We start from the raw sequence: 24,910 nt of genomic DNA, 5'->3' as shown, positions 1-24,910 counted from the left end.
CCCACCGGTACCTCTTGCAGTATCTGTTGCCAGAGTGCTCAGTGCAAGTCTGCCCTCTTCTTTTCAATTCACTCCTTTCACTTTCTTAAGGCTGATCTGCAGGTCACCAGTAAACTGTTAAGACATCTCTTTGCTCGTAATAGTCTGTTTTTATTTGAGAAATTACTTTCGCCATTTGATGAAATTAATTTCAGTAACTTCCCCTTGCAGAAGTCGCGTATAACACAATCACAGTCTTTGCTCAGGGTGAAAAGTGTCTGCTATTACTGCTTGGAAAATAGCTAAGCAATAAAAGGACACAGAGGACATCTCTCTTCTTAAAAATAACACCCTAGATGCCTTGGAGCAGGCTTGCAAGGATAGATCCCCCACACCATTTGCAGATACTTTTCTCAGTTAGCATTTGCAGTGAAGCCTCAGACAACACTGTTGATTTTAATTGCCACATCCCTGCAACCCTCTAACCAAAATAATTCCGTGTATACAATAGCATCTCTAGAGAAGGAATATATAAATGTCAAAAGCTAAGCTCTACACTCTGCACAGAGGACCTTTATAAATCCGGAATAAATGAGGTGTTTAGAATTGCTGCCAGCAGCCCTGGCAAGGGGGATGGGAAGAGGAAAAAAAAGAGAGAGAAAAGTCTGTTGATCTGCCCAGATTCTGTTTTTCTTGCAGAAATTTCTTATCAGCAGATGCACACGCATCCTACATGATGCAATTGTGGATCTACCGATAAGGGAATAGTTTGACTAAATGTAGATGGATTGGACCAGTTATTTGGCCGAGTGTTACGATGTGAAACAGCTGAGTCCAGAGCGTCTGTGCATTTTCGGCAGCCAGCCGAAGGATAAGTAAGGAGTTGTCTTGCTGGAATTGTTTGGCATGGATTCTTTGCCCTTCATTTGTCCAGCGTTGTGAGTGTATAAATCAGTTTGTATGGGCCATGATGACTCCAAGATTCACAGCCACTCATCTCTCTGTGACATTGATGGAATCTTTATTGGATCAAATGCATTGGAATTCTAATTATGACTCTCTGCTCTTTAGTGTTCCCCTCCAGCCATCAATATCTCGTAAACAATCATATTTTACAAGCTTCAGGAAGATAGTTTAGGCAGATGTGTGCTGACTAGGACAAGGCGCTAACCAAATCACAGCAGAGGGATCATATTCCTCACTTTCAGTGATTGAAGTGAAATCAGAAGGAATTGAAAATGGTACAGTCATCGTCCTCTTTAACAGGGAGGGGGAGATGGAAAGAAAATAAGTAGCCCTTTGGAAACACTGCTGAATTGTCACAAAGTTACATGAACATTGAAATATATCATCATTCAATACACAGCAATTTTAAAAAATGATAACGTGATGTACTTTGCCATTTCATAGGGTATATGCTTAGTGTCAAAGATGGCTAACCTGTGGCCTTCCATATGTTGTTGGACTAAAACTCCTATCAAGCTCAGCCAATGGTCAAGGGTTATTGCTGAATCTAGTCTTTGTTCAGGATGGAAGATAGCAGATGCTAATTTATGGTTCTTCTCTAAGGACCTTGCTACCAACTACCATTCAGGAAACTACCAACGTGTAGCTGAAGGAGAATTCCCCTTTCCAGCACAGGTAGCTTGACCAAGCAAAGAAAACTTTATATCTAGAGTAAAGAAGCATGAAGCATGTTTTTTCCTGCTCTGGAGGGTAGGACTCAAGCTGTCACATGGAAGATGGAACAAGCTTGTTTTTTCCTGCTCTAGAGCTCAAAGCAATGGTTTCAAAGTTACAAGAAAAGAAATTCCAACTAAACACACGGAAGAACTTTCTGACAGTAAGAGCTGCTCAACAATGGAACCATCTCCCTTGTGGACTCTCCTTCCTCAGAGGTTTTAAAGCAGAGGTTGGATGGCCAAATGACATGGATGCTTTAGCTGAGATTCCTGCATTGCAGGGGGTTGGACTAGATGACCCTTGATTCTATGAAGCTCTTGCTCAGATGAGGTGATAGTGGAGGCTCAGTTGTCAGAGACAGAAGGAAGTTAGGCTTGTGAAGGATCTATCCCTGGATTTATAACACTTGGTAACTACCCAGGTATAACAGTCTAGGAAAATAGGCACTCCATTATTCTGACTGACCTGCAGGCTAGAGAAGTCTATAATTGCTATTATTCCTTCCAAGGAAAGAACTCAGCATAAATTTATGCAACATTATGGAAGTTGTTGTTCAACAATTTCTGGAGGTCTGTGAGTTAGCCATCCCTGATGTAGAGCCATCACAAGGTTACTTACTGCTAAAAACCCCTTTGTTCAGAATCCCATGTCCATCTATCATCATGGTGGCCTGGTGTATTTCAGCATAGTTGGCTATTATGAAGTAAAGCACAGGAGCAATAGAAGCTGCCTTATACCGAGAGCATCAGACCATCTAGCTCACTATGGTCTACACTGACTAGAACTGGCTCTCTAGGGTTTGGGAACTCCCTTGCCCTAACTGGAGATATCAAGGATTGAACTAGGAACTTTGCATGCAAAGTATCTGCTCTACCACTGAGGTATACCTGTGGCCAAAGGCCAAATAAATCTAGAGCATCCTGAGAGGTGAAGATAGGAAGACTCAACTCCTGGTAGTCGCCACTGGTCCTTCCAGAGAGGGAACTAGTTAATGAGGCTCTGGCCAAGAATATGTAACAATAATAACAACAACAACAACTTATTATTTATACCCTGCCCATCTGGCTGGGTTTCCCCAGTTACTCTGTGTGGCTCCCAACAGAATACTAAAAACAATAAAATATCAAACTTTAAAAGTTTCCCTAAACAGGGTTGCCTTCAGATGTTTTCTAAAAGTCAGATAGTTGTTTATTTCATTGACATGCAATGGGAGGGTGTTCCACAGGGTGGGTGACACTGCCAAGAAGGCCCTCTGCCTGGTTCCCTGTAGCTTGACTTCTCGCAGTGAGGGAACTGCCAGAAGGCCCTCGGAGCTGGATCTCAGTATCCGGGCTGAAGGCTGGGGGTGGAGATGCTCCTTCAGGTATACATCTAACTTCTTTTGTCCTATCAGACTGATGCACAATTCTGAAGGCATAGGGATTTATTTATTTTTTAGCCAGGGTGTTAATAAAAGGACCTGATTTATAAAGCTTACCGTAAGAATGTAAGAAAAGCCTGCTGGATCAGGCCAGTGCTCTAGTCCAGCTGTGGAGACAGAGCACAGCCATTGTGGCTAGTAGTCATTCATAGCCTCTCTTCCACGAATTTGTCCACTGCTCTTTTAAAGAAGGTGAAAAGTGTGAGACCTCTTAGTCTGAATCTAAACTGAAAATAAATATGGAGAGATCTTTTTCTTTTCTCTCTCTCTCTCTCTACACACACACACACACACACACACACACACACACACACATAAAGATTTAAAAAGTAATAATCCCACACCAGTGTTGGATAGTGGGAAATAGTTTCACTCATAAACAAGTGCAAAGGTTCAGGACAATGATTAAGAAAAAAGAGCCAGATACTTGGGTGGGCCACTGGAATCTGCTGCCAAATTTTTTTTGAAACATTCACTTCCAAAGCATTTTTCCTGTTAGACCATAAAAAGAATTATGTGTAGATGTTCATGTGTAGATGTCATAAATTTACACATTTTTGTTGTCCCACAACATCTTACTCTGGCAACCCAAAATATTCTAGGTCCCGATATTTAATACAGACAACAGAAATGTTAAGAGCTGACGTCAATCAGACTATGGCAGGCTACTTTGATATCAAAACTCATACCAGTTAAGCAAGCCTGCCTAAATATGGGGTGCACGTTCTGTACCTATTAACCACAGGTACATACAGTGAGAAAATATATCCTGTAGCTATTAAAGAGATGCAGTTCCTACATCTTCACGCAGACCATTACCGAGTCGAAGTAGCCAATCTGGAACTCTCCAGATGTTCATAGAATCATGGAATTGTAGGGTTAGAAGGGACCCTGTGGGTCATCTGGTCCAACCCCCTACAATATAGGAACCATCAGCTATGTTGTTGGACTCCAACTCCAATCTGTCCAAGCCAGCATAGCCAATGGCCAGGGATGAATGGGGACTCTAGCCCAGCAACATGTGGGATGGCCTACCGCTTGGTCTGGATGTTTTTGCTCTAAGAATCTAAGAATACGTTTTGTACAAGTTTCTGTGTATCCAGGATGGGCATCTGCAGCCCTTGCGGTCTTTTCATAGTGTTGCGTCTTTTACGTGACACAATGGAGATTTCCACCAAGACAGGAAGAGATTTCGCAAGGGGGACTCATAATGGAAATAACTTGTAATGCGTAATGATTGCTTTCATTTTGTAAGTGGTTTTTTTATAAGGAAGTTAATCATCCTGGTGATGGTGCTGTTAAACACTTCTCTAGAATGCTCTAGTATTCATGAGCATATCTGTGCTGTCATGGTAGATCTAACCTTTTGGCTGGTCTTATGGCATTCTCATTCTATATGATCCACTTGATTCCTTGGTATGGGGGGGTATTCAGTACATTGTATTCTTACATGGCATGCAAGGAAATGATGGTCTTGAGGTTGACAGGGAATGAATATGAAATTTCTGCAACAATCAATTTTATCCATTGCATTACGCAACTTTTTCAGTCCTTTTCTTTTTGTAGAACATAGATTTCATGGGGAATAATAGAAAATGTTCTTCTGCAATTGCTGTGAATCACTCAAGGCGGTGTTGTGGTTCTCCCCTCATTCCATCAATCCCTACAAGAATCTTGTAGGTTAGACTAGGCTTTCTCAACCTTGTAGTTCAAGAACATCTGGGGATCCAACTCCCATCATCCCTGACCACTGGCCATGCTGGCCAGGTATGATGGGAGTTGTTGTCTAACAACATCTAGGAACCCAAGGTTGAGGAAGGTTGGGTTAGACAAAAATAGCAATGGTCAAAAGCCATCCAGTAAGCTTCGTTGCTGAGTGGAGATTAAAATCGGTGCTTATCCAGTCATAGTCCAACATGTTAAGCATTAAACAACACTACACTATTTTGGTGGCAGTGGGAGAAGAAGCATTATTTTGCTGTACGGCTTGTGTTCTACAGGATTTTACAAATATTTTTTGGTGATTGAAACTCACTGTGAGAGAAATGAATTCATTTGAAATATTTGCATATCCCTTTATGGAATTAATCTACAGTCTGTCTGTATCTTGGAAACAGGGGTGTGTTGTGTAGTTTCACAGGAAACAGCTTTATCTGTGATGCTGTTGTTCAATGAGAAAGGGTGAGAAAGTGACAGTTCTCAAAAATCTTTACTTGAAAGTTGTTGTAAGTGACTACCTCAGTGTCCGTTTCCAGTCTGATATGTGGAGACTATTATATAGGCTTGGGGGAGCAATTCGATTCAGTTCAAATTTAAAGGCAAACCTTAATAATTTGCAATTTCTGAAACACTGTGCAAACCGAATCACACTCACCCTTAGAAATGTACACCTCTCTGAATTTTGCAGTGCATGTCTCCAACCAAGTAGCACATATAAAATGCATTACAAAATGCATATACTAGTGAAAATAATTCACCTAAAGGATTGCATTAGGAACATATAAATATTAGGGAAAACATGCTTTGTAAAAACTGCCTACTAAGTGTGTGTGTTAGAAGACTTTTGCACTAAAACGCCGGTGAATCTTCACGAGGACTTTTTGAAAAATAAAAAATCACAAACTGGTGTGGAAATGTAGAGCAGAATTTAAAATTGGGTTAAAAAACAAGAAACTGGGAGAAACCAAAATTGACAGATTTTCCCATAGAAATTGATGGATTTGCCCATCCCTACTTCTCCCCTGGCTTAGAAGAATGTTTTGCAGACTAGTTGTAACTGCCTTTTGCCCCTCTTAACCTGCAACATGGGGAAACTTAACATTGCAGGATGATTTTCTTAAGCCACTCAGAGACGTAGCTCTCCTTCCTGCATCACGGACATAATATACATATTTGATATGGTCATATAAAGAGCTTTTTTTCTCTACACACAAAAATAGGAACTGCTCTCATCACCTGACACAGTAAGACCTGTGTTTGAACTTGTGCCAACTCCTGTTTCTGCCTCTACTTTTTCCCCCTTGGTGACAGGGAGGTGGGGAAGGGGCATGATGACACCCTGAAACAAGATGAATTTTAACAGGGAGAAATGTAAAGTATTGCACTTGGGCAAAAAAAATGAGAGGCACAAATACAAGATGGGTGACACCTGGCTTGAGAGCAGTACATGTGAAAAGGATCTAGGAGTCTTGGTTGACCACAAACTTGACATGAGCCAACAGTGTGACGCGGCAGCTAAAAAAGCCAATGCAATTCTGGGCTGCATCAATAGGAGTATAGCATCTAGATCAAGGGAAGTAATAGTGCCACTGTATTCTGCTCTGGTCAGACCTCACCTGGAGTACTGTGTCCAGTTCTGGGCACCACAGTTCAAGAAGGACACGGACAAACTGGAACGTGTCCAGAGGAGGGCAACCAAAATGGTCAAAGGCCTGGAAACGATGCCTTATGAGGAACGGCTAAGGGAGCTGGGCATGTTTAGCCTGGAGAAGAGGAGGTTAAGGGGTGATATGATAGCCATGTTCAAATATATAAAAGGATGTCACATAGAGGAGGGAGAAAGGTTGTTTTCTGCTGCTCCAGAGAAGCGGACACGGAGCAATGGTTCCAAACTACAAGAAAAAAGATTCCACCTAAACATTAGGAAGAACTTCCTGACAGTAAGAGCTGCTCAACAGTGGAATTTGCTGCCAAGGAGTGTGGTGGAGTCTCCTTCTTTGGAGGTCTTTAAGCAGAGGCTTGACAACCATATGTCAGGAGTGCTCTGATGGTGTTTCCTGCTTGGCAGGGGGTTGGACTCGATGGCCCTTGTGGTCTCTTCCAACTCTATGATTCTATGATTCTATGATTCTATGATTCTATGCTCCAGAAGCACGGCTATGCTCATGTCTTGCCTTTCCCCACCGCCTCTTATGAGCAGCTGCCACTTTCACTTCTCTGATTGGAATGCAACATGATGTCAAAGGGAACTAGGAAGTCCCGTCTCAGACAAAAGAATTGTAAGACTAGAACTTGTTTATGTCTGTGGTTGTGCCATGATGAGTAATGCATTTTCCCCAACCTCAACACTCCGAACATATTTGGAATTTTTTTAAAAAAATCAGTGCATGCAGATATGGATATATTTATCCATTTATTTCCACACACAGCACAAAAAGGAGAGGGGCGAAAATGCTCAAGGTCACTTCTGTTGCTTGGCAATGCTCTGTCATGCAACAACTTCCTTTGTATTTGTTTTTAATCTTCTTTCTTCACCCTTAGGAGCTAATGCCACTCTAGCAGAAAGAGAGAGATTTCTTAGAGTGCTTCTTGGTGAAATAATTGTACATAAATCAAGGTGCCATTTTTCCTTCATCTGGGGAAAGGGTGGCCGGGAGAAGCGCACAAAAACCCAGCCATTTCAGGCAACCTTTTCCATTTTAGAGATCAAAAGCAGGTATCACAACAATAGCGGACATTCAAATTCTCAAATTTCAGTGGAGCCCTTATGCTGAATTTAAGCACCCCCTTGCTTCTGGCACTGCACATTTTTGTGCTCCCCCACTCACCGCAGTGTGGCGCCCAGTGTGGCCAAACAGGTCACACTACCCTAAATCCGCTTCTGCTCACAAATGTGAAGGAACTCCTGAAGAAATGAAACAACACACAGAACAGTTTTCTGGAGTAGCTCTCCAAATTCCATATATGGTGTTGTTTATTTTGCATATGATTTGGCTCAGTTTCCAGGTAAGGATTGACAAGTTCCCCATGTTAGAGAGCCATGTCAGCTTTTGAAGTCGATGACAGGGAGAAGGCAGAGATGATTCGTAATCCACATACCACATTTGATGCACTAAAAGGGGGGCTTTTTCTGGACACTTGCAGTTGCTGGCTGTTCCCTCAGGAGACAGTATGGCCTTATACTGGGGAGGCCAGGGCTTAAATCGTTGCTCATCCATGGATGGCCTTGAGGCCTTGTTATGAGCATTAGGGGAACATACCTGCCACCTTGATCTTCCTCGTGGAAGGACATGATTTCTTTATTCTTTTTTGTTTAAAGGGTGCTTGTGGTGAGCAAAACAGAGGAGGAGGAGGAGGAGGAGGAGGATGAGGAGGAGGAGGAGGAGACGAAGAAGAAGAAGACAGGGGTGTTGCTTGTTCTCATCAAAGATCCAGCAAAGGAGTCTCTGTCAAATCTCACAAGTTGAGATGGGAATTCTTGGCAGCCAGAGGCCCATGTTCTAACAAGACTCGCTTGCATGGGTACACTTTGCTACTGAAATGCTTAGCTGAGAGCATCTGCTTTGCTGGAGCCGCATGACGACATGTTCAAATATTTGCTTGTGGTTGCCAGCCCATGCTTTTCTAAGCAATCCCACAAAAGATGAAAAGATTTTGTTTTGTTTTCATTTTGTCATTAGGGAATCAGATCTAGACTCTGCGGCAGCATCACACACCCAAGATAATGCAGTGCCTCTGTGGCAGACCCAGGTAATGATGGATTCAAATCTCCTCGATTCCACTTGCGTGCTCTAACCTGAAGACTGTCTGTCATTACAAATTACATTTAATTGTGCAGGTGTGGGAGCATTAAATATCCTGCTGTTTTTACGATGGCCTTGTTCGCTGATACTAGTTACTAATCCAGATTTGTTTGAGTTAGTCCATCCAAGTTTATAGGCCAGACAAAGAGCGGTATGGAATGAAGAACGAGTTTGCTTCTATCCTGTGTGAAGGATGATACTTAAAGCTCTCCAGTGTGTCTTGACCTTTGTCCAGACCTTTGTATGGGGTGGAAGCTTTAGTGGGAGATTGAAGGCATGCAGTGATTTTCTTAAAGTGTTTTCTTTAAGCCTTATACTGAGTCATACAAATTCACCATCTAGCTCAGTATTGTCTAAACTGACTAGCAGCTGCTCTCTAGAGTTTACAGGCAGTATTTTTCCCCCAAGCCCTAACTGGAGATCCTGGGCATTGAACTTGAGACCTTCTGCATGCAAAGCAGATGCTCTACCACTTCCCTTTCCTTTCCTTCCAACCTAATCTCCAGCGTAGAATTGTCATTCTGTTTGCCAGTTGTTTTCAAAATAGATTGATTATGCTTGCAATGGTGCCCACCTGTTGGTTACTGTTGCCTGTAGCAAGGGGAAGAAGTGTATGAAGACAAGACAAACATGTTTGAAAGGAGAAAAGGCTTAAAATGTCCCCACTTTTGAGATTTAACACTTTCCCCTAGAGACCACCCTGAGAAAGAGGCTGAAGCCCTGAGATTCCAGGTCCTGGCAGCCTGGCATGACCCTGGCAGCAGTAAACTGTTCCTGTCCACAAAGCTGTCACTCAGAGCATCACTCATATTGCCACTCTGTCCACAGATTGTTCAAGACACTTTGGTTACTGAGGCATATATGATGCCCCTCAGATGCTACAGTTCATGATTATCTGTTGCCCTTTTATGGTCACCCCAAACCTGCTGGTGGAGCAGATTTTCCCCAATGGTAAGCCTGGCTCTGTAGTTGTATTGTTCTTTACTTAGCTGTCCTTTTTAACTTTATTTTATTCAGTTTTGTTCATTTGCTGTTGAAATCATTTTTACTCTTCTGCATTTGTACCTAAAATGGCTTTGAGGCGGTTTACAACATATTTTAAACTATGCGTTAAAAAACCCTGTAAAATGGCAGTACAGCTCAAGCAACCATATGCTGCAGGCAGAGGTATAAATCAATCAATCACCCAATGCCTAGGGGAAGAAAATGGTCTTTTGAAGCCTAAAAGGTAATAAACCAAGTTCCAGTAGAATGTCTCTGGGCAGGAAATCCAATACCTGAGGACTATTGCAGAGAGAGATTTAGCCTGGCGCTAGTCAACACCTGCTTAACTTCCAAATATTTGGTCACCTGGAGCATACTCTCCAACATTTCTCCGGTGTAAATAGGGACGTCCCATTCCATAATGATAATTTTACTATTTATACCCCACACATCTTACCGGGTTGCCCCATCCACTCTGGGCAGCTTCCAACATATATAAAAACATAATAAAACATTAAACATTAAAAAAACTTCCCTATACAGGATATGCCTTCAGATGGATCAGATAACTCCATATCCTCCAACATTTCTCCAATGAAAATAGGGACAACCTAAGCAAAGGTGGCACATTCTGGGATCAAATCAGAAACTGGGACGGCTTCTCTAAATCAGGGACATCACTGGAAAATAGGGACACTTGGAGGGTCTGCTAGAGCAGGGCATTTGAAGATGAGCTTAGCAACCAGGCTCAAATGGATTCTTCAGTTATATTGGTCTCAAGTCATTCAGGCTTTATGGGTCAAAACCAGCAATTTGAACTGTGCCTGGAACAAATTATGCCTGTGAAGAACTTTGATGATGGGTAGGTCCCAGTTAACAGCCTGGATACAATATACTGAATTCATCAAAGTTTCCAGACAGTCTTCCAGGGCAGCCTCATATCCAACACATTGCAGTAGTCCAACCAGCATTTTGCCAGAGCACAGATACACATGGCAAGGCAATGTCACTTGCTATGTGCTTTTCATAGCATTTTTTGTGTTATGTGTTCATTATCTGAAGGCACATGATGCAGCTGCTTTGCTGGAGCTAAGTAAAACCTGAGCGTTGCCAGGGCGTGGATCGTAGAGTTCCTTGATATGCTCCCTTGAATTGCATAGATATAAGCGAAATAAATAAATGTGCTATCAGTAGCTGAATTATTCAACAAAGAGGGGTGTCTATTTAACTCAAGTTTCTCTTGTGATCCTCCCCTTCCTAATCAACCTCAAGAAACTTGGCAACCAAGGTACATTCTGTGACCTTTTCCAGCTGCTCCTCAAATGCATTTGATCATCATGGACATGTAATAAGGCTCTGAAAAAATTACCAGGCTAACCTTCATCTGTGTGTGTCAGAAGATTGCAGGTGTAATGGCTTTTATGGATGCTGCTGTAGACATTTGGCACTCTGCATTAAATTTCAAGTGATGGGTTTTACCGATTTAAATGCTTTCTCCTGCAAGAGGCACATGCCACAGTGCTCAGAAGGTGAAACGGTAGCTGGATCTTCTCTGCGATTCCATTGCAGTCCCTTGGAGGTATTGCCTAATGCAGCAGCAGCAGGGCTAAGCAATTTGCTTTTGTTGCGGTAGAGAGAATCCAGTAATGCAGAGCAGGTATGCTGTAGTAGTTCTGTTATCAGAGTATATTAAGCCTTCACACACAAACAAAGTCTTTATGGAGCTATCATATCAGAAGCTGTAATTCCCAGGATGGTTTAACAATCAATTCCTCTTCTCAAGGAGCTCTGGGAATTGTAGCTCTGTGAGAGAAACAGGCGTCTACCAGCAACTCACAGCAACTTTATCAAACCGGAGCTCCCAGAATTCTTTCGGGGAAGCCATAATTGATATCACAGAGCTTTAAATGTTTGATGTGAATGTGGCCATAGTGTAGTGGGACTCAAAATCTCACATCTAAGAACTCAAGATGGATTGTTGCAAACTCCCTTTAGTAAAGTTATCTAAGGAGTCATCTTATACTAAATCTTAACCTGATCCAATAAGCTTTTTACTCTCTATGTTGATAGTAACTAGGCAGAGGGCCTTCTTGGTAGTGGCACCCACCCTGTGGAATGCTCTCCTATCAGATGTCTAGGTGATAAAGTATTTATATATCTCCCTCTCACAAAACACCAGGCAGGTTTACAGCAAGTTATAAAAAATAACATTTAAAAGCAATATAGAACAATCATTGAAACAAGTGGCTGCTCAATGCCAATGTAGTCTTTGGGGTGCATTTTGCTGATCTGTATTAGCAGGTATCATAATTCTATAGAGTGATCATAGTTTGCTCTCCTCATAGTAACTCCACAGAACTGTGCATCCCTTATTTCTTTTGCTGAATACTACAAACAAATATGGGACTTGGGTGGTGCTGTGGTCTAAACCACTGAGCCTTGGGCTTGCTGATTGAAAGGTCGGTGGTTCGAATCCCTGTGATGAGGTGAGTTCCTGTTGCTGGGTTCCAGCTACTGCCAACCTAGCAGTTCGAAAGCACACCAAAAAGTGCAAGTAGATTAATAGGAACCGCTTTGGTGGGAAGGTAAATTGCATTTCCATGTGTTGCTCTGGTGTCAGTGTTCCATTGCACCAGAAGCAGCTTAGTCATGCTGGCCACATGACCCAGAAAAACTGTCTGCGGAGTAGACAAACACTGGCTCCCTTGGCCTGTAAAGCGAGATGAGTGCCGCAATCCCAGAGTCGTTCGCAACTGGGGTTAACTGTCAGGGGTCCCTTTACCTTTACAAACAAATTACCCAGCCTGTTGATTTCTGTGTCTCTCTCTGTCCCAGGATTTGGCCAACACAGAGAGTAGCACAGAATGCAAGTTGCTTTTATATGTGTACTTTCCTTTACAGCTAAATTCTTTGTACTTTCAGAGATGAGGACTGCATTTCACTGTGCAGGCATGTGGGTTTTTGCATGCGTATATGTGAATGATTATGCGTCATACAGTGGTTTGCTGCAACAGTAAAGTGCTGTTCTTTTTGTCTATGCACTTGAAATACACTCTACGCAGTGATGTGGATTAAGCACCTTGCTCATTATCTAATAATGCCTGCCTGACACAGATGGGAATCATTCTTGCGGTATAATTGAAATCCAGAGAGACTTCAGGTCCCAGTGCAGGCAGAGGGGTCACCGAGGACAGCTGCTAAGGTGTAGGAATGAAAATAGATTGGTGTGGCTCCCTTGGGACCAACACCCAGAACAACCTTCACTCAGCAGCAGCTTTTCAAACTGTTGGGAGTATCTTAAAGCATATAAATGGAGCACTAGAACTTTAAAGCTTCATGTTATAAAATCTGCTTAGATGCAATAGGGGAAGTGGCGATCTGTGGTTGCCAAGGGGTGAAAAGCTAGCATTCTCACATAAATCTTCCTTAATAGACTGCATCAGGCCTTGGTTCATTAGCCACACCCACACCAACCATTTAAAGCACATGAATCCTGGGGTGTGTGGTTAAGCCCTCACAGAGCTACAATTCTCAGCACGCTTCACAAAATACAGTTCCCAGGATCCTTTGGGGGCATTTTGACAAATAATGGAATGGATGAAAGTCACTGTATGAAATTTTAAAGGCAAAACACTCATCTCCCACCACCTCTAGAGGAATTTGGCCTTGAGAGACAAGCAAAATATTTGTCATGAGAATGGTCAACCACGCCTTTTATTTGGAGTGGTGTTGCTGTCACCGCTCACAGATTCACAGTACCTTATAATAAAAAGTCATAGGAATGGACAAGAGGCTTGTGGGTGTACAATAAGAAGCCAGGCACAGGCTGATCTCTCCGGATAAATGTCAATATGCATTATTAAATGAAACAGTGGTTAAAATATGGACTGCTAGATGCGTTTTCCTTCTGAGGACATGGAAGGAATTGAAATGCCTTTTCAAAGCAGATGTCGATGTCTTTGCTTTTTTTTTTTGATCAATTCTTCATTGTGTGTGCATATAGTTGTAGATATCTAGTTTGAAGCATTAATTACAACACTGCTCTCTCCCCCCACCCTCTGCCCCAACCAGCAGAGTGGAGGCAGATCACAGGATTAGAGGAGGACTTAAGACAATTTCCTGAAGTGTTCATCGGAAGGTTTTGGGCCACCTGATATCCTTTTAAATCAGGGATATGTTTCATCTTCTTTAGTGATCCTTGCAGCATCTGACGTGCTGGGTCGCCTTAAGAAATACTTTCAAAGGAGATGGGATTGCAAGATCAGTAGTCACCTTCAAAGTCAGTATTTTTTTCCCCCTCTGGCATGGAAATATTGCAATCTTTTGAGACCTTTGTGGACTCACAACAGAGGATCCCTGTTATTTCTGTTGTGGATGTAACTGTCATTCCTTTTGAAAAGAGTTTTGTTTTGTGTGGGCTTTTGGTAGGATATGGTTATAAGTCTGGTCACTTTGAAGAGGTGAAATGTTCACCCATGCAGATGCCTAATGCATTCCTACTCTGCAGTTTCTGCTAAGCTAGAGAAAACAACATAACCTGTTATTCTTGTGTGTGTGTGTTTAAAATACTGATTATCTTTTATTCTGATCTCCTGGGAATGGTATGCTTGGCAATGGCTTCTATGGAGAACTATAAACCAAGAAGCATATCCCCCCTCCAACTCCTCTCAGCTGTGAAAATTGTACAACTCCAATTACTCTATTACTTTAATTATTCATCCGATTTTAACCATAATCTTGTCACTCTTTGCATAACTCAAGTAATGCACTAAAAAGCCAACTATCCAAAGATAGCAACATTTAATAATATTGGCAATCCATTATCAAGGTGAAGCCACTTATTAATGTATCTTTTAGGTTTATCGCTGCCTGCAAAACAGTGCCCCTCTTACAGAAATATAAACCGTAGGGGGTCACAGAGAGTTTGAGTGCAGGTCTTAATGGATCTGGTCCCTGGGGAAAAGGTAGCATTCAAACTTCATGCACCTTTGATTATGTAAAATTGCTACCATGGAGGGTGTCTTGTGAGGAACATAGAGATGGACCGAGACATTCTGAGTCCTGAGATGGAAAAGACAAATAGTACCTACCTATCCATAGTAAAAAAACCCACACCCATCAACTATAGAATATGCTGCTTTTTTTAAAAAAAGGGAGATCCTTCAACCCATAATATGTATGAATTTTGCCATGGTTCATAACACTAGCTTTTTATTCAGGACAGACAAAAGAATAAGAGATTAATAGAATTGTAGAGTTGGAAGGGACCATAAGGTTTATTTAGTCCAGCCCCTTGCAATGCAGAAATCTTTTGTCCAAGGTGGGGCTGAACCCAGAACCCTGTGATTAAGTCTCATGCTCTATTGACTCCATCACCCCATATTACTTAAGTACTTCTTCATGCAGCACATAGTTAAATTATGGAATTAGCTTCCACAAGAGGCCATGACAGCCAGTGACTTGGATGACTTTAAAACTGGGATTAGATAGATTCATGGAGGATAAGACTATCAATAGTTACTAACCCTGATCGCTGTGTTCTGCCTCCATGATCAGAGATGGTATGCTTCTGAATGCCAGTTGCTGGAAATTGCAGGAGCAAACTTACTAGGGAGTGGGTCCCATTGAACCCATTGGGACTTCTGAGTAAACATGCTGTTAAAAAAAGAGTTTAAAGAACCTTTCCTTGATGCCTCGAAGAAGATTTATATTTCCTGATGATCTCAGTTTATGGGGATTGAACAGAACTCTGCCGACTTCATAGTGTCTCTTGTTTGTTTTACAATTTGCTGGAATGTAGGGCAGAATATGTTAGCATCGTATATTAGTGTGAATCCCTTACAAAGCAAACAAAAAGTTGTCGAAGCTGCTTCTGGGTCACGTATGCCAATGCGGTACATTATCTCTGTGCTATTTGGTGCAAAAAAAGAGGAAAGTGTTTTGGCTTGGCATGCACATTTTTTTATTTATAGCTGTCTTTGATCCTCTTTTGTTTTTTGGCTGTTATGTGTTGCATTCCCTTCATTAAGCTAAAATGAAGCTGAAAACCATCCGAAGGATTATGATCCTCTGGCAAAATGTTAAATTGTGCTGCTGACCTAAGTTAATGTTGCAGTAATGGGGGATGAGCGTCTCTGAGAAATCGCAACAGAATACATAAAAATCTACAGCGGTATCATGAAGAATTTTTAAGTGCCAGATTCCAAAGGCTCTAATTAAAGGGATTGCGCTCCCACAGGCAGAGGAGGAGGAGGAAAACAGAGGGTTAGCATGAAATGCTAAACTGAAGTTTAGCATCAGGAGGTCAAGCCACGGCAAGTTTCAGGCCACTGTACCTCCCTTCACTTTTCATTGGTGTTGGGAAGCGGTCATCTTTGGATTAAGCAAAGCGCATAGTCTGTTCTTAAACAAGAAAGCAGATTCACTTAAAGGAAATTGATTCAGGCCTTAACTGTGGTGCCTCTAGTTGCGTTCCGCTCTTGTTATGGACTTTCAGCTTACGAATGTGGCAAACACGGGCATGCGCAAAAGCGATCTGCGCACTTCACACATGTGCAGAAGAGGCGCTCTAGTTGCAGACTTTTTGGGGTGCAAACGGCACCCTGAAACGGATTAAGTCTGCAACTAGAGGTACCACTATACATGCAATCTTGCTTTATAAATTTGAAACTTTTAAGTGAACCACAGGGTTTCTGTAGACCATGCCCACTCCTAAACTGAAGCCCTTTCCAAATTGGACCTTTTCCTGCTACTTAAGCCCCCAAATAATAGATAAGTGATAAACTGGTCTCTTGACTATACCATTTCACACTGCAGGTGAGAGCCCTTGTTGGTTCAGTGGAGACACAGGTTTGCCACATCGCCTTTTAATTGTGAGAACTAATCCTAAGCTTAATAAGCATGACATTTGTTCATGCACATTCAAGTTAGAAATGAAGCAAATGTCCAAAATAAAAATGCATCTTTGATTTTCACAGAATTAAAAAGAATTGGTTTATGGATATAAGAAAGAGTGCATTTCACTGGTGAGATTCAAAGTTTTTGTTTTGCATTTTCAGAGATGGAGTTTCGTGCTTCAAAGTAGACATTTGCAGTTATTTCTGAGTAGCTTGAATCTAGATGACAACAAAAGTGGTGACACAAACACACTTCCTGCCAAATAGGCCTGTGCATTTCAAGATTAATCTGAGTTGCACTGAGCTCTTCAGTCCGATTTCCCACAATGAATTTACTTGGGCTAAATTATTTACTATTATCATTATCATCTATTTATGACCTGTCCTTGACCCTAAGGCCCCAGGGCAATCAATGTTGCCTGAATTGTGGACAATGATCTACTTATTTGTTTTTTGAGATGTTTGCTCAAATAGCACTTGGCCAGTCCCACTTGTGTGAAATTCACTTCAGCTGGCTGAGGCTGATCCAACATTCTTGACATCTTTGTACCAATGAAACCGTGCAAGGAAGCCTGTTGGGTGCCACTCAAACCTGTAGAAAATACATAATATTTGAGTCACTGAGCAAATAACGTCACCAAAGTCTGTGTTGGCAGCCATCTTACATTTATCAAGCAGCACTTGGGTATCTTATCCATTGGTTATGGAAGCCTTATAATAGTCAAGTGTGATGTTAACAGTTCACACCCTTGTGTGCTAGAGGTGCAGCCCAACCACGCCAGTAAGCAGAATGGACTTTGGTTCGACTTATCTTTTTCAGTTATTTTTAATTATTACACATATAGCCTATTCTTCTTCAGGGAGCTCAAACCTTCAATTTGCAAAAGGGTTTCTAGTTGGTTTCCCTTCCTGGCAGTTTATGGGATCAGATCTGTTTAGTTTCAGCAGTAGAACCGCATCAAGGGCCTTCAGACTATTTGGAGTGGGGGTAGATGTGCACATGGATCATTATGATTTCTGTTTTAGGAACTGAGCTGTCACAGGGCATCCAGTGTGTAATTCAAACCTCCCAAGCCCCCAGCGAAAAAAGCCACCCACCAGATTGTATGTAAATAGTACGTTCCATTTAAGTTCTTTCCATAATCCAGAAGCAAGCAATGCCTTCAAAATTACCAAAATAGAACATGTGGGGAAATACCAGCCCATGGAAATTTAATATGAGGGCAAACACAAGAGGTTCTCCAACTCCTCCTCTGCCCCTCAGATTAATAGAATTGAGTTCAAGAAGGTGATCTGCATCAGGATTGCATCTGGGGGAAATAAGGTTAAACCTCCTTTCTGGAAGTTCTGTGATCATGATGAAAATTAGGACTCTCCACCCCTCATATTAAGGTTGTTGTTGTTGTTTTAAATGCAGTCATTGTTGCTTGCTAGCTAATAACACACACACACACACACACACACATAGAGTGGAACCTCAGTTTTCAAATGCCTTCGTAGTCGAACGTTTCGGCTTTTGATTGTCGAAAACCTGGAAGTTACTGCTCCAGTTTCCAAATATTTTTCAGAAGCCTAATGTGCTACGCAGCTTCCATTTTGAGTTTCCCTATTGTATTGAGGCTTCTGCTTTCGTTTTTCAGTTTTCAAACATTTCAAATGGATTACGTTCGAAAACCGAGGTTCCACTGTAGCACCATTTTTCCTGATTGGACTCAAGGCGGATTACAGATAAAAACAAGAATCACTAAAAACATAGGGGGGGGACCCCAATCATTAAAAAACAATTAAACATTAATAGAATTAAAGCTATAAACACATATAAAATCTGCTTAAAACATACAAATAATTACAATAAAAACAGCACGGCTGTGCAACTAATGAAAAATGTAGTTTGACCCTAAGAAAATACCTACAGCTGCCAGACTATATTTGCACTGAAGCTGTTTTTAGATGTTTTAATTGTCTTATTGTGCTATGCCACCCTGGGCTTCTGGGGGGTAAGAGTGGGATAGAAATTTAACAAATGAATAAACACAAAGTCATAAGAAATGTAGGAAACTGACTTATACTGTGTCATACCATTGGCCCATTTAACCCAGTTCCGTCTACTTTGATTGGCAGTAGCTGGGATGGGGGGAGAAATTTGTTTCAGTTCACATTTTAATGCAATCTTACCTACTTCACAGTTCCTGAAATAATACACCAGCCAAAGCACAACTCCCCTTTGAAATTCGCATGTTTACGAATTTTGCAATGCAGTTTTCCCACCAAGGGATGTGTACAACAGTGTTTATACCCAGGTAAAGTGGACATGTAAATGCATCTATCATTGAAAATCACATGCAAAATCACTTCTAATTAGGCAACATTGCACACAAAAATGTAAATATTAGGTAAAATTAGCACTAGAATGCTGGCAAATTTTTAAGACATTGTCAGAAAACCGCAAGATGCTATGGAAAGGTTTGGAAGTAAATTTAAGATCTGAAAAAAAATGAGAGAAACTGAAATGAACATATTCATTCCATTTTTAGGTGGAATGAATCTTTCCAAGCTTTTCAGACAGAGGGATTTTCCAGACTTACCTAAAAACTCAACGGATTGAATTTGGGACCTTTGGCATGCGATGCGTGTGCCATGTCCCTTTCTCAAGTTTTTAGATGGTTGCCCAGGGCATACACTTAAGAAGAGATTTCCCCAGTGAGCATTTCTTATATAATACCAGCTCAGTTGCAGCTTGGTGGCCAAATTCATAAAAGCATCTCTCGTGAGCCTCCACTACTCTCAGAACATCGGCACGCCTGGGACAGAATTGTTCCTCTGCACTTATAACAACATTGGAATCTTGGTAAACATTGCACAGTTCAAACTTGTAGGGTGCAGCTGCAGGCTTTTAAACTTTTTATATTAACTTCCTCTGTTATTTTTAGCGCTAATCCTCTCCTTTTGGTCTAGTATCATAGAGCTCCCCCCCCAGCATCTACTTAACCAGGTTTAGTGCTGATTAAAGCTCCTTTATTTGAGCTGCTTCTTTGTATTACGCACAGTTGCCTCGGGCAAATATGTTTGTGGAATGCGATGCAAATTAGGCTTCTTCTGTTCCACGCTGGACTGCACCTAGGCCATAATTTCCTAGCGTACACATTTCCTCCTGCTGCCACTGTCAGTCATGAAAGCCGGACAGCAAAACCGGATCTTGCTTTGACTCCCTGCTTGTCAGTGGAAAGTCAAAGCTGCTGCAGTTACAGTACGATCATTTCTTACTTGTGCGATTTCAACCTTGAAGTCTGGCCACTTAAATTAAATGCATGGCAAGTTTTCCCTGGTGTGAAGAGAGTTTTTAAGCTTCTTGCCTTGCTTCCTTGGCAAAGCCCTCTTGGTATGCTGGTTCCAGAAGACTGGGGAGGATTGCTTGAAATCTTGTGGGAACTTGGATGGCTCTGTGAGATCTTGCGAGTGGATCCCAGAGCTGGTGTGTTGAGCAGGCCTTTCCCCAAAAACAAGGCAGAGAGGCTAACCTTACCAGGCAAGGTCCAGTCAGCACTCCACTTCTGGAAGGCTAGGGTTCCCAGGATACATACATCGGTGGTTCCCAGGATTTGAATATACATATTTCTGTGTATATGCAGAACCCTTGGAACTGAACTCCCACATAAAGTGCATTGCAGTTCCTTTGGAGTGGGACCTGCCTTAGGACTTGTGCTTCATGGCCTCTGAGTTCCAGCACTTCCTGTATCTGTTGCAGTGAAGATGGGCAGGGGAATTATGGTCCATTAGCAGTTGCATTAGCAGCCATCATGTAACAGTGGGAAAAACATCCCTTTCCTAAACTGGGCATCTCGCCTTTGTACATTAGCAAGGCTCAAGAACAGAAGGTGACAGGCTTTCACAGAGAATCACGCTGTTATAATAACACTCTCCCCTGTGCCATCGCTTCTGGCATTGGAAGCTGCTGTGGTTTTGAAAATTGCTGTCATAAACAGGCTGTGATGTTAATATTATTTCCTTAACCCCTCCGAAACGTTGCCTATGTGTCAAATTCTCAGGCAAAGATGGGGTGTAATCCCCCCCCCACTTTCTTTTCAGGAATTTGTGGACAGGCCTTGGATATAATGGTGGTGTAAAGCAATGGGGGGGGGGGTTTACCACAGAAGCCAAGGCTGAATGTTATACTCAGAAAGGGTCCTCCCTTGCATCCCAGGGACATAAGCTCCCTCCTGTGGAAGCCAAACAGTTATGAATGCAATTTGGCTTCCAAAGAAGAATTGGTACATTTCTGAGTCAATCACCACAGCCTCTAAAAAACTTTCCACACCTCCATGGGGGATGCTGCACAGCACTTTCTATTCTCAAAAGCCTGAGGTGACTGTTCTTGTGTGTTGTGTGTGTTCATAGAGCAGGTATCAGCAAACTTTTTTAGCAGGGGTCCAGTCCACTGTCCCTCAGACCTTGTGGTGGGCCAGCCTATATTTTTTTTGGGGGGGGGGAATGAACAAATTCCTATGCCCCACAAATAACCCAGAGATGCATTTTAAATAAAAGCACACATTCTACTCATGTAAGAACACACTGATTCCCAGACTGTCCACGGGCCAGATTTAGAGGGCAATTGGGCCAGATCCAGCCCCCAGGCCTTAGTTTGCCTACCCGTGTCATAGAGGATGAACAAACATTCTCATCTTTCCAACCCTCCTCTCAGAATGGCTACATGGATAACACTGGAAACTTCCACTTTCATTTTAGAGCAACCACAGCTTAGCCCTGTATTCCTAAAGTGTTCTTAATCTTTGGAACTCTCTCTCCAAGGAAGCTAGACTGGCCCCCTCCTAGTTGTCCTTCCACCAGCAGATGGAGACTGTTTAATTCTGACATGCTTTTAGGAATGGCTGTTTTTGTTTTTTCAGAAAAGGACATTATTATTATTTAAATTTTCTATACCACCCTTCATCTGAAGGTCACAGTGCAGTTTACAATATTAAAATACAAAAAATGCATTCCATAACAAAAAACACACAATATTATTATTTATTAAATTTAATAGTGCTGTGCCATATTATAATAATTTGTTTTTTATATTGTTTAAATTCTATTAGGATGTAATTACTTTTTATAATGTTCTAATTCTACTAGTGTTTAATTCCTTTTAAACAAATATCTTTTTGTATGCTTTTGGCTTTTTGTATTTTATCTGTTTTGTTTTAATTCATGCAAGTCAGCCTGAGTCCTGGTCTGGGGAAAAGGCAGGGTATGAAGAAATATAATCATAATTTTAAACTATGCCAGTTTCTTACGCTATGGTTTAAAGTTGGTTTGGCAAATTATGGTTAGGATTGCTAACAGTTTTTGATGGTTTTATGAGTGGGTAAGGTGTGGAAGAACAAAAACTTGGAAGTTCTCTTTAATGCTGCATCTCTCATTCCATGCAGGATAGATTGCAGGGAGGGAAGCTATTTAAAAGTAAAATGTATGTATATATGTGTGTAAATGCCTCAGTCACTATGTTAGGCTCCAGCCGGGGGGGGGGGAGGGAGGGAGGGAGAGAGAGAGAGAGAGAGAGAGAGAGAGAGGGAGGGAGGGAGGGAGGGAGGGAGAAGGAATGCATGGCCACTCCATCAGAAAAGCCATGAGACTCACAACTTATGGTACCTCCTTTCCTTGATTGCAACTAAGGACTTGAACCTGAGTTTGCTTATTTCCTCCTCCCTCTCAGTTTATGTTCCTTTTCTGCTGTATCTTTTTAGAGCGTAAGCAAGGAGGGAGCTTTTCTTTTGGTTGAAGAGCAAGAATTAAAAAATAGTCTAAAAAAATAAAGTAAAATAGGTTTTGGCAGATGCCTTCAAAGTGACATATACAAAAATACAGTGCTGGTTTTGAATCCAAAATAAAGGCACTGGAACTGCAAAAGGTACTTCTGTTGTCACATGTGAACCTGCTTTAAAACATAGATCCCCACCAGGCAGATGCTCCAATTGATAAATTTCTTCTCTCAGCAATCTGAGCTGAGCAACGCCTAACAACCTATACAGGCTAATGTAGTGTTAGCTCTCCTTTCCCCCATAGAAAATCCCTCTAACCCTGACTACTGCAGCTGCCTTTGCTGCCATAATGCTCTTAGAGGGTCACTAAGCAGCTTGACCTCATTGCCCTCTTCGCCAGACAGCTCTCCTGGATCTCCATTCACAAAGTTGCTGCAACTTCATTCATAAACTAGAAAGGTCCACCTGTCTTCAATAAGCTCCAATGCTTAGTTACTGGATTGGGAGACTTGTAATGACCATAAATAAATACTGACAGCATGTGATCACTAATCCCTACAGCAACTATGAAAGCATTGGGAGACTTCAATCCTTAGTAACAGACTTCTAGACAAGACGTAAGATAGTTTTGAGATGGGGGGGAAAACATTAATACATACTAAAGGGTGGGGAAAATTCCTTTGTGATGGTGCCTTTAATATTCCTGCTGAAGTGTTGACAATTGCACTACATTTTTGAATACTTCAGCTCTGTGAAAGAGGAGGTAGGATTTAGCATTAAACATTTTAATGCTATGAAATTAGAATCCCATCCCTAAAATAAATGGAAACTATGTAGTAATTAGGGGCACGGGTGCGGCTGTGGTCTAAACCACAGAGCCTAGGGTTTACCTTTACCTTTCTTTATGTAGTAATTAGGGACGTCAACAGTTTAGATAACTTTAGATTGTGTTTTAGCTCATTAAGAAATTAAAATGTACATCGTAATAGGTAAGATGGGGGGAGGTGCAGTTAAAGGGATGGGTTAGGAGAGAGATAAAAAATACAATTATGCAAAAATAGAAGCTACTATTCATTCTGCCTAGCCAAGTTGGCAAATATCTGGTTTCATGCTATACTATGAGGTTCAGGGGGAAATGACCCATGTGGAAGGGCAGGGACACACTCAATGCCTGTGCGTTGGAAGGCACTGTCCCAAGTAAGGAAGCTGCCTATATTCATGGAGGATTTCACATGGTATAGGTGCCTGGAAAACCAAGGTTCTAGATCAAATGGGGAGCCTATGGAAGTGGAAGGAGACCAGCCCCCCTTCAAACAGTCACTGTCCAACTTATGGAGAGCCATGGAAATGAGACTGGGAATACAAGGTGGAACAAGCTTATCCACACAGTTCTACCCTAATGTATTGCTTTTCCTAGTTCTTGAATGCCTGAAGAGGGTTTTCGATGCAGCCTTGCTGTGCTATGCATCCTCCAGTCAATTGCTATTCTTTTATTTGTTTCAATCCTTCCTTCCTTCCTTCTTTCCGTGTGTGTAACCAGGCTATAGAAACAACCCCGGGAAAAATAGGTATGCTTGCTGAATAAGTCTTGCTGAACTGGGCATCAGATCAAAGCAGTGCTTTTTGTTTAACAAGCCAGGATTTCAGTGTCAAAGCTGGGCACTCAAAGGACAGAGCCACACCATATCTTTAAGACACATTTAAACCACATTATCGCTCCCAAACAATCCCGGGAACTCTAGTTTGCTAAGGGTTCTGGAAATTGTAGCTCTGAGAAGGGTAGCTCTTCTCAGGTTTATTTGAGCCAAGAAATGTGCAGTGAATGTGCTGGAATTGTATGGTGTGAATGTGCCCCATAAATTCCGCGTTTACCTCAATCTGTGATTTTTTTAAAGAAAAAATATCTTCTCACATACATATTTTAACATGGATTTTCTCTCAGGATACATATTTAAATACATATTTTGATACATGCTGAGAAATGTGCTACAACATTCAGAGCAGTGTAAACTCCCAATGGATAGCTGAGTTCTGATCCACACATTAGAGTGAGAGGTTCAGATCAGGTCACATTGCATATGAATTTGCAAAGATTGCTCTCCTTAAGCATCCCTAACTGGGGTTCTGAAAAAGCGGCCTTCCAGATGGTGTGTAGAGTGTCCTCCACATCTGCAGTTGTGCATCTGGGGGCTCTTTCAAATCTCATAATAAATGTTTGGAGGATGGAGGCCCATGATCTTTCCATGCACATGTTCAAGTGACTTTCACGGCTGAAAAGGATGTCAGACTGTCTATCCCACCAAACTTACAGCACCAAACCCCATATTGTAGCTGGCAAAGATCTCCACTCTTGAAGCTGCCGGGCAAATCCCAGCAGTTTGCTGTATCCCTCCTTGAAAATAATCTCCTGCTGCCTTGTCAAACTTGTCTGGCTACAGCCAGTCAGGCCGTTTTGACACGGAGAACATGAAGCTGTTGAATTAAGGTGGCAGGGTTCAGAAGGAAATCTTAAATGGCTCAGGCTGCCAAAGAGCTGCTTTGCTGCTGAATTGGTTCCATTTTCTTTTTAACAGCCTATTTACCGAAGGGAAAGGCATTCAGCAGGTAAAATAAAGGAGATGTTAAAAAAAAAACCCCAAAAACCTGAGCCATGATTGCTCAGTCAAATCC

At 41.8% G+C, this 24,910-nt stretch overlaps 1 protein-coding gene across 6 annotated transcripts in view; it reads left to right on the top strand.

Annotated features, from left to right (window-relative positions):
* Nucleotides 1-24,910, top strand: part of FLRT2 (fibronectin leucine rich transmembrane protein 2) — an 88,347-nt gene that overhangs the window by 15,673 nt on the left and 47,764 nt on the right. For 2 of the 6 annotated variants that reach the window (XM_081861328.1, XM_081861330.1), the window contains exon 2: nt 8,482-8,551. The exons of 3 other annotated variants lie outside the window; for them this stretch is intronic. The gene's annotated coding sequence lies outside the window, so the exon portion shown is untranslated. Of the gene's footprint in view, nt 1-8,481; nt 8,552-13,845; nt 13,868-24,910 lie in introns of those variants that run through there. One more of the 6 variants, XM_081861332.1, reaches the window with a different exon arrangement.

This window comes from Podarcis erhardii (assembly GCF_964252035.2).
Source record: "Podarcis erhardii genome assembly, chromosome: 1".
Classification (NCBI taxonomy): domain Eukaryota; kingdom Metazoa; phylum Chordata; class Lepidosauria; order Squamata; family Lacertidae; genus Podarcis; species Podarcis erhardii.
Note: the sequence above shows the minus strand (reverse complement) of the source record. Positions and strands in the feature narration are given on the sequence as shown.